At 50.0% G+C, this 9511-nt stretch overlaps 1 long non-coding RNA gene across 1 annotated transcript; it reads left to right on the plus strand.

Moving 5' to 3' along the window:
• The first annotated feature begins 2205 nt into the window (after positions 1-2205).
• Positions 2206-3999, plus strand: LOC138283376 (uncharacterized). The gene is made up of 4 exons (XR_011201222.1): positions 2206-2270; positions 3047-3164; positions 3265-3383; positions 3843-3999. It is a non-coding gene; the product is annotated as an uncharacterized lncRNA (long non-coding RNA).
• Positions 4000-9511: the final 5512 nt, after the last annotated feature.

Raw genomic sequence — 9511 nt, forward strand, 5'->3', positions numbered from 1 at the left:
AAAATGGCACAGGGAAATAAAAAAAGAAATTCACTGCACCATTCTAGAATAGTTTTTTAACACCTAAAAAACGTTAAAATGACGCTAGTGCATTAGCCTATGGGCCTCCCTGTGCTTTGCTGATCTAGCGTCAGCATTTTTTATGCTTATCCAGCAACGCACCACAATAGCTTCAACAATTCTGATGCTATTGTCCCAACAAGCACCCTAGTGCACTGTAGAGTCTCTTGTCAAGTGATATTTCTCGAGGTTGGGGGTTAACCGGCTTCTCAGAGTATTGCCAAAACCTGATTCAGATGGGCTGAATGGGAATCCCGAGAAGGACTGAAAGCCACTATATCGTCCAATAAGCAGCTGCGTGACTTCTGTGTGTTTGTAGAAGGATATCCATCAGTCTTTGAAATGTTGCTGGTGCACTGTGCAACCGGAAGGGCATTACATTGAATTGGCATAGAGCAGATGGTGTGACAAAGATGTTTTTTTCCCTGTCGTTCTTTGATAGGGCTATTTGCCAATACCTCTTCATGAGATCCAATGTAGTGAGGTATTGGGCGGCACCAAGTTGTTCTATGAGCTCATCGACCCATTGCATAAGGTATCAATCACATTTTGAAATGGGATTTAGTTGACGGAAGTCTATGCAAAGTCTAATTGTGCTATTGGGTTTAGGGACTAATATGATGGGAAAACACCACAGGCTTTTGGATGGTTCAATTATATTTCCATCCATCATTTTTTTGACCCCCTCCTCTACTTCTCCATGAAGGTCCTCTGGGATCTGATGAGTCGTAGCCTCATAATCCTGCCTGGTTCTGTGTGAATGTTGTGTTTTATGTGAGTAGTTAGTCCTGCTATAGCGGAAAGTCATCCCAGCTTGCCCCACTATTTCCAGGATTTGTTTCTATTGGCATTCTATAAAGTTACTGCCTATAGTGGGATATTCCTCATCTCTCCATCAGTCTGAGAGGGGAAGCTGAATATCTAGGGGTTGTGTATTTGTGACAGGAGAGACAGACTGTGTTTCGATGATCCTGTCTTCTACCTCCCTCCACCCCTTCAATAGATTGATGTGGACAATTTGACTATCCCTTCTAGTATGTGGGATAGATATTCTGTGGGTGACTGGAGTAACTTTTTCCATAACAGAAAGGGGTCCTTACCACTTTGCTAATAGTTTGTAGTCTCAGGAGAGTTCTTAGTGTAGTGATTCAGTCATAACAACATTTTTGGTTGCCCTGACTCTTCTCCATTTTGCCATTTTTAGTTTATGGATATACTCCAGGATCTCTTTCCTTTCATTCTCTTCTTTCTCCTAGTGTTCTGCAACCATGTCCAGTAGTGTTCTGGGTTGTCTTTGAACACTAATTCTAAAGGATTATGACTGGTAGGAGACTGTACATGAGTGTGAATGGGATGTAGGACTAGAGGACGTTTCCTATCCCAGTCAAGGCATGCATCGGAAATTTATTTTTTTAACTATTTAACTGTTTTTTCATTGTTCTGTTATGTCTCTTCACAAGTCCACCTCTCTGGTGGTGGTATGCAGAGGTCCGCAGGTGTGTAATACCCAGAATGTGGCATATCTGCTCCATGAGCCTGGACATAAAGGTAGTACCCTGATTGATAAGGAGCTCTTCAGGGAAGCCTACTCTTGAGAAGAACTCAGCCATGGCTTGAGCCACTGCTCTAGTGGTCATGCTTTTAAGAGAAATTGCCTCCGGATACTGGGTTGCATAGTCAACAAGTACTAAGATGTATTGGTATCTCTTTTGGAAGAAGTCAACAGGGCCCCCACCAAGTCCATGCCTACCCTTTAAAAGGGCACCTCGATTATAGGAAGGGGTTGTAGGGGTGCTTTCTGTTCTTGGAGGAGGTTGACCACGTGACAGCATGTACAGGAGGTACATGGCCCATATGGCAGTTCAAGCCAGGCTAGACAGGTCTTACACATTTAAAAGAAGAACTGAGTATGAACGCACCCGATATCTTAATTACCAAGTCCCCATACCATCAGATATATTTTTCCGTATTTTTTCGATGTGGACTTTTTCTGTTTTTCTATTTATTTATTCTTTACTTCTCACTTACATTACTTTGCTTTTCTTCCCTATGTTTCCATTCCAACATGGCGGCCCATTTTCGGCCCGCTTAGTCCTTTTTCTATTACAATGCCCAGTCTCGGCTTCTACCATAAACTTCCGGCTTGGGTCCGGCGAACGTCTCCGTGACGACGCCATTCGCATACTGGCTCTAACATGGATAGCCTGAAGGTAAGAGACGTCTGCCCAGTCGTCCTTTTTTCTTCTTTTTTTTCTTCTTTTTTCGCCCAATTCAGTAACGGGCACAACTTGCCATTACCTTTTTTTCCACCTTGGGACTCGTGACCCATACTGGCAAAGAGAGTATTTCTCCCACTTTTTGTTATATTTCCCGTCTCCGCTCCTAAGGACGGTCGGACACTGGGGAAACCCGCCACCCGATCGCGCCCTTATTCATCTCTAACATAGCGCTTCTTCAGACATTTCCTAGCATTGTGATTGTCCCTTACGACATATAGGTCCTAATTTATGATATTTTGGGGTAAATACTTACCACTTGTCTGTCTGCAACCCGCTCGATATATATATACATATATTTTTCAGGTACCTTGTCCTTATTTATAAAGAAGATTTCTAAAAAACATTCAGTTCACCGCGATACAAACTACTGCTAGATGATTTTTACCTACAAACCAACGGACAGAGCTAAAGGTTTCTGTTTTTTGGTAGTCCTTTAGTCCTTAAATCACATGTCTACAATAACTATTTTAAATTAACGTACGCTTTTTCTGCGCCTAACGGGCAGGGGGACGCTAGTAGTTTCCACCGCTCGACTACACTATTTGTCCCCTGTGTTTATTTGACACACTGTCTCGAAATAAGACCGCCTTCAGGTCTATTTCGTCTCCAAAGATGTGTGAACAACTAAATCTTTTGCCTCATGACTATATATGATTTTGGACACTGTTTTCTTTGCTCAACACATTAATATTTTCCTTTTCTTCCAGACTTACCATGGTCTAAGGCAGTAAACTCTACACATTCTATAACTTGCACATCATGCTGTACGGTTCAGTTTTTCCTGGAATTCCATCAAGAATAACCTTTTAGTTCATACACTACTAGGTATGCTACTATTTTCCCTTACCGCTTATTTACACCATTTTCAGTTGTATATTTGTTTACTTTCTTGTTGCTCACTGATTTTATATTATCCCTTTTTTAGACTTACCATGGTCTCAGTCATTGAACTTTAACTACCTTACAACTTATACACCATGCTGTACGGTTCAGTTTTTTCTTGGATTTTATCAGGATTGACCATCTAGTGCGTATACTACAAAGGTATGCAACCTTTGTCTTCCCGCCGAAACATAATATTTCCAGTTGCACCTTCCTCTGCTTTCCTTCCTTTTTTCACCATCTATAGTACCGTGCTGGTGAAGATCACCAACCATCTGGTACACCATAGACAATATTATTCTTTGTAGTCACTAAATTGGCTTTTTGCATGATTTTGCTGTGTCCTATCACTCTTCTCTTTCTGCACCAAAACACTAATATGCTCGTTTTTGTCCTGCCACCCACTGTTTTATTATTAGCCGCTCAACACATTGGTTGATGTTGGCATCGTTCTCACCTGTACTCTCTAACTTTTTGTACACATTAGGCTTTTGGGCTTCTCGTTCCTTTTCACTACTACAAATGTTGTTTTTTCACGTTTCCTAACGCGAAAATCCACTCTGATTCCAAATGCATTATTAAGCTCTGTTACTGATACATTCCATTCATATATTCTTACAGCCTTGAAAAAGTCAAGGATGACGAAACACGTGTCGGCTGTTTTCACAAAAATATGAAAATTGTACAGTGCTTCCATATCATTCATCCAGTGCATTTCATGACATCAGAGGATTTCTACCCTGATTTAACACAAAGAAATAAAGTTTTTTCATCTTGATCCTGGGATGTGCCGTGGTTTTTCTTCTCCTACAAGTACTAAGATGTATTGGTATCTCTTTTGGAAGAAGTCAACAGGGGCCCCACCAAGTCCATGCCTACCCTTTAAAAGGGCACCTCGATTATAGGAAGGGGTTGTAGGGGTGCTTTCTGTTCTTGGAGGAGGTTGACCACGTGACAGCATGTACAGGAGGTACATGGCCCACATGGCAGTTCAAGCCAGGCTAGACAGGTCTTACACATTTGAAAGAAGAACTGAGTATGAACGCACCCGATATCTTAATTACCAAGTCCCCAAGCCAAAGGACCAACTAGGCTGTCTCTCTCGGGCCTCATACCAAGGTTCCAGTTCTCATTGTGATTTAAGCACAGCCCCACCCAGCATCAGGACTCCACACCTGTCTAACCTATTACCATCTGTGGACCTCCAAAATTTTCTCGGTCCTCGACACTATCAACAGACCCAGGCCTACACAGTGCTTACCTTAGCTCAGCACTCAGGTGGCAGATTCTTACAAAATTATGCCTCCGGCCATCCAAGCCTTAGAAGAGAGAGATCCGTTTGCAGCCAATCTCTTTGGAGCACACTTTCCTCTCCAAACATAACAATATTGGTGAATGTGTTATACTTTGGAGATTTTGGTGGTCATTACAACCCTGGCGGACGGTGTTAAAGCGGCGGTAAGACCGCCAACAGGCTGGCGGTAAAAAAATTGCAGTTACGACCATGGCGGAAACCGCCAACTAAGACAGCCACTTTAACACTCAGACCGCCACGGCAGTACAAACAAACAGCACGTTGGTCACCGCCAACAGACAGGTGGGAGAGAATGTACTGCCCACACTATTATGACAGGCCAATCCGCCAACTTTTCTGGGGCGGATTCACCGTGGATAAAAACATGGCGCAAACAGGAATTTCAAAGGGAAAACGCTCACCTCTACACACTCCACGAGGAACGAGGACACCATGGAATCGGAACGCCAAATTCTCCCTGCGATAGTCTTCCTGCTCCTCTACCAGGAGCACGAACGCCAGGGGCAAAGACCACGGTGAGTACAGCACCTACGACACAGGGGAGGGGGGAGGGAAAAAACAGGGACACACACACGAAACACCCCCACCCTCACCCACCACAACACACACACTAATGCATATCAATACATCACAGTTACACCCCCCAAAACCCACCGGAAGAATGCAAAGACCAAAGAAAATGAGTGTGACCATCAGAATATATTAAAAACAAGTAGGCAGAAATGTATATATACACAATGTACAAAATAAATACCAGGCATAGTAGTCCAGCTACTGCACAAAGAAAGTCTGTGGAACACTGGGACCACACGGTATGGGCAAGGCCCACACAAGATCCCCGACCATGACGGAGAGAAAAGTGCAGGGGCATCAGACAGCAAGAAAACAGGCACCTCAGGGGGAGGGAAAGGGGGGGCACCTCAGCCGCTTAAGTGCACAATGCCAAATCCACGAGGGGGCCACATGCCCACTGTTCAATCCTGGGGAGGTAAAAGCCACAGTCTCTCAAGTCTCTACAGTGGGTGGCTTGCCCACTGTTCAATCCTGGGGAGTGCAAAGCCAAAGTCTCTCAAGTCTCTACAGTGGGTGGTTTGCCCACTGTTCAATCCTGGGGAGTGCAAAGCCACAGTCTCTCAAGTCTCTACAGTGGGTGGCTTGCCCACTGTTCAATCCTGGGGAGTGCAAAGCCACAGTCTCTTAAGTCTCTACAGTGGGTGGCGTGCCCACTGCCATAACCTGGGGAGTGCAAAGCCACAGTCTCTCAAGTCTCTACAGTGGGTGGCTTGCCCACTGCCATATCCTGGGGAGTGCAAAGCCGCAGTCTCTCAAGTCTCTACAGGGGGTGGCTTGCCCACTGTTCAATCCTGGGGAGTGCAAAGCCACAGTTTCTCAAGTGGATGACAGTCTCCACTGGTTCTGGAGGGGGACTGGTGCCCAGAGTGCTTCATCCTGTTAAGGACAGAGGTAGTGGATGACAGTCTCCACTGGTTCTGGAGGGGGGCTGGTGCCCAGAGTGCTACATCCTGTTAAGGACAGAGGTAGTGGATGACAGTCTCCACTGGTTCTGCAGGGGGACTGGTGCCCAGAGTGCTTCATCCTGTTAAGGACAGAGGTAGTGGATGACAGTCTCCACTGGTTCTGGAGGGGGACTGGTGCCCAGAGTGCTTCATCCTGTGAAGGACAGAGGTAGTGGATGGATCTCTCACTGGTTCTGGAGGGGGACTGGTGCCCAGAGTGCTTCATCCTGTTAAGGACAGAGGTAGTGGATGGATCTCTCCACTGGTTCTGGAGGCGGACTGGTGCCCAGAGTGCTTCATCCTGTGAAGGACAGAGGTAGTGGATGGATCTCTCCACTGGTTCTGGAGGGGGACTGGTGCCCAGAGTGCTTCATCCTGTTAAGGACAGAGGTAGTGGATGGATCTCTCCACTGGTTCTGGAGGGGGACTGGTGCCCAGAGTGCTTCATCCTGTTAAGGACATAGGTAGTGGATGGATCTCTCCACTGGTTCAGGAGGGCGAGTGGCGCCCAGAGTGCATCACTCACCCCGTGACGGACCCAGTTGCGTCAGTGCCGGTGCCGCTCATGGGCTAGTGGTGCTTGAGATGGCGGTGCCCTGTTCAGCGGTGCTTGAGATGGTGGTGCCCTGTGCAGCGGTGCTTCAGATGGCGGTGCCCTGTGCAGCGGTGCTTGAGATGGCGGTGCCCTGTGCAGCGGTGCTTCAGATGGCTGTGCCCTGTGCAGCGGTGCTTCAGATGGCGGTGCCCTGTTCAGCGGTGCTTGAGTTGGCGGTGCCCTGTTCAGCAGTGCTTGAGATGGTGGTGCCCTGTTCAGCTGTGCTTCAGACGGCGGTGCCCTGTTCAGCGGTGCTTCAGATGGCGGTCTACATTGCAGGGTCTCAGCTGCTGGCGGTCCTTCATGGCCCAGCGGGCTTGTGCTGGCATTCCTTCATGGCCCAGCGGGGCTTGTGTTGGCGGTCCTTCATGGCCCAGCGGGGCTTGTGCTGGCGGTCCTTCATGGCCCAGCGGGCCTTTTGCTGGCGGTCCTTCATGGCCCAGTGGGGCTTGTGCTGGCGGTCCTTCATGGTCCAGCGGGGCTGGTGCTGGTGGTGGCCTCCTGGGCAGCTGGGCTGGGGCTGGCAGTGGCGTCCTGGGCAGCTGGGCTGGCGGTGGCCTCCTGGGCAGCTGGGCTGGGGCTGGCGGTGGCCTCCTGGGCAGCTGGGTTGGGGCTGGCGGTGGCCTCCTGGGCAGCGAGGATGATGGCGGTCTTCTCCGCCGTGCTGCTCTTCCCAGACTTGCTGGGTTTCTTGTGCCCCTTCCCCACCTTGGAAGGTGTCACAGCTGACTCCACACTCCCAACGGGACCCCTGGGAGCGGCTTTGGTGGCTGGAGTCTTCCCCCTCTCCCGCCGGGCACTGGCCAACTTCTGATGTTTTACAGGTGGGGGACTGTCTGTGCTGTGGCTCCATGCCACACTGGCTGTCCTGGTGGCCGGTGCAGTCCACATACCGGTGACTACAGGCACCATTGGCCCCGGAGATGTTGTGGCTGAGGTGCTGCTTTGGGACCTATGAGATGGACGGGGTGGGGGAGGTGTGGGAAAAAGGTCAAGGGTGGACAGTTGGAGGGGGAGGCTAGAGACGGGGACAATGGCTGCCATCCGTGCTGAGGCGAGAGTCTGAAAAGCGCGGTGAAGGCCGCCTAACCAGAATGAATGCTCTCCAGGAATGCATTTGTTTGTTGCAACTGCCTTTCTACACCCTGGATAGCATTCAAAATGGTAGACTGCCCAACAGTGAGGGACCTGAGGAGGTCAATGGACTCCTCACTGAGGGCAGCAGGGATGACTGGGGCAGGGCCTGAGGTGCCTGGGACGAAGGTGATGCCCACCCTCCTGGGTGAGCAGGCACGGGGCGAAGGCTGAGGGGCTGCTGGGAGGGCAGTGCTGGTAGGGGGGCTGGCGACTGCACCTGTAGATACGGGGGGCACAGATGTTGCCGCCACCACAAGTGAGTTCCCATCAGAGGACGAGTCTGTGTCGCTGGTCTCAGCTCCTGTCCCCGCCATGGAGCTCCACTCACCCTTCGTCCCACTGGTGACTTCAGACTCCATAGTGTCGCCCTCCATGGCCATGTGGGATGCAGCTCCCTTGTGCTCCGGTGCAACTGCTCCTCCGCCTGATGATGCTAATGCACACAAGAACAGGGAGACCACAAAAAGGGGGGGGAACAGAAGAAAGACATGTTGAGTGCATGGATTGCCGCTACCGTTGGCGGACACGACAGACACAGAAGCCCCCTGAACTACGCTGCGCTCTTGGGCTCTACTGTTCAGTTCCTGGGAAATGGCCTACAATGCAATGGACGACATCTGCACACATAGATGACACAGGGGCATGAATAGCTGTACTTGGCACTCTACAGAGGTAGGGTGGGGTGCCACATGGCCTGCCTTATGGAGGGGCCTTGCCTACGGAACTCGCCCTGTCCTAGGGAAACCCACAGCCCTCCTCCCCCACCCAGACACCTCCACTGCGCGCAAAGTCAGCAGAATGCGAGTGTACTCACCCCCTTGTGTCTGCTGTGGTGCCCTCAAGCGCCCATCCAACTCCGGGTAGGCCACCACCAGGTTCCTGAACATCAGGGGGGTCATGGTGCGACGGGCACCCCTCCCATGTTGGGAGGCCATCCCCAGCTGAGCCTCCGCCGTCTTTATGCTCCAGCAGCGAATGTCCTCGCATCTTTTCTGGCAGTGGGTGCTCCGTCTGTGGTAGACCCCCAGGGTCTGGACGTCCTTGGCGATGGCACGCCAAATATCTTTCTTCTGGTGGGCGCGGACCTACATGAAATGAACAGGGGAAAAAGAGAAGTCATTACCAACTGCACCGTCAAAGTGATTGGCCCCCATCCCTACCCTTGCCATGTGGCACATGCATTCACCGTCTTTCTGGCATGCAGCACTCTGCCCCCTTCTTTCTTACGTCCAGCCCTCTCCACACAGGCTTTGCCCATACAACATGCTCCGTGTGTACTTACCGGTTTGTCTGGAGGACCGTAGAGTAGCTTGTACTGGGGGAGGACCCCATCCACAAGTTTCTCCAACTCCTCCGATGTGAAGGCAGGGGCCCTTTCCCCAGAAGCACGTGCCATTGTCTCTTCCAGACCGAGGTCACAGCAGCACTTGCAGTGTAGGTCCTGTCCTGTCGAAGATCAGGTATTGAGTGATTGAACAGACAGAAAATGGCGGTCACGTCCGCGGTGGTGCGTACCATCACCGCCGGCGTACATCGTCATTGGCTCCTGGGACCCATAGGACTTTGGTCCCCCCCCACAGGAGTGAACAGGTTTACAGAAACCGGAAGAGTTATCATTCGATGAATGTACAGATGGTATGTTTGGCAGACCAGTACATCTCCCATGTGAATGCCATTTTCCCTGGCTCAGTGCATGACGCCTACATCCTGCAGAATAGCAGCATCC

This window comes from Pleurodeles waltl, chromosome 3_1 (genome assembly GCF_031143425.1).
Source record: "Pleurodeles waltl isolate 20211129_DDA chromosome 3_1, aPleWal1.hap1.20221129, whole genome shotgun sequence".
NCBI classification, from domain to species: Eukaryota; Metazoa; Chordata; class Amphibia; order Caudata; family Salamandridae; genus Pleurodeles; species Pleurodeles waltl.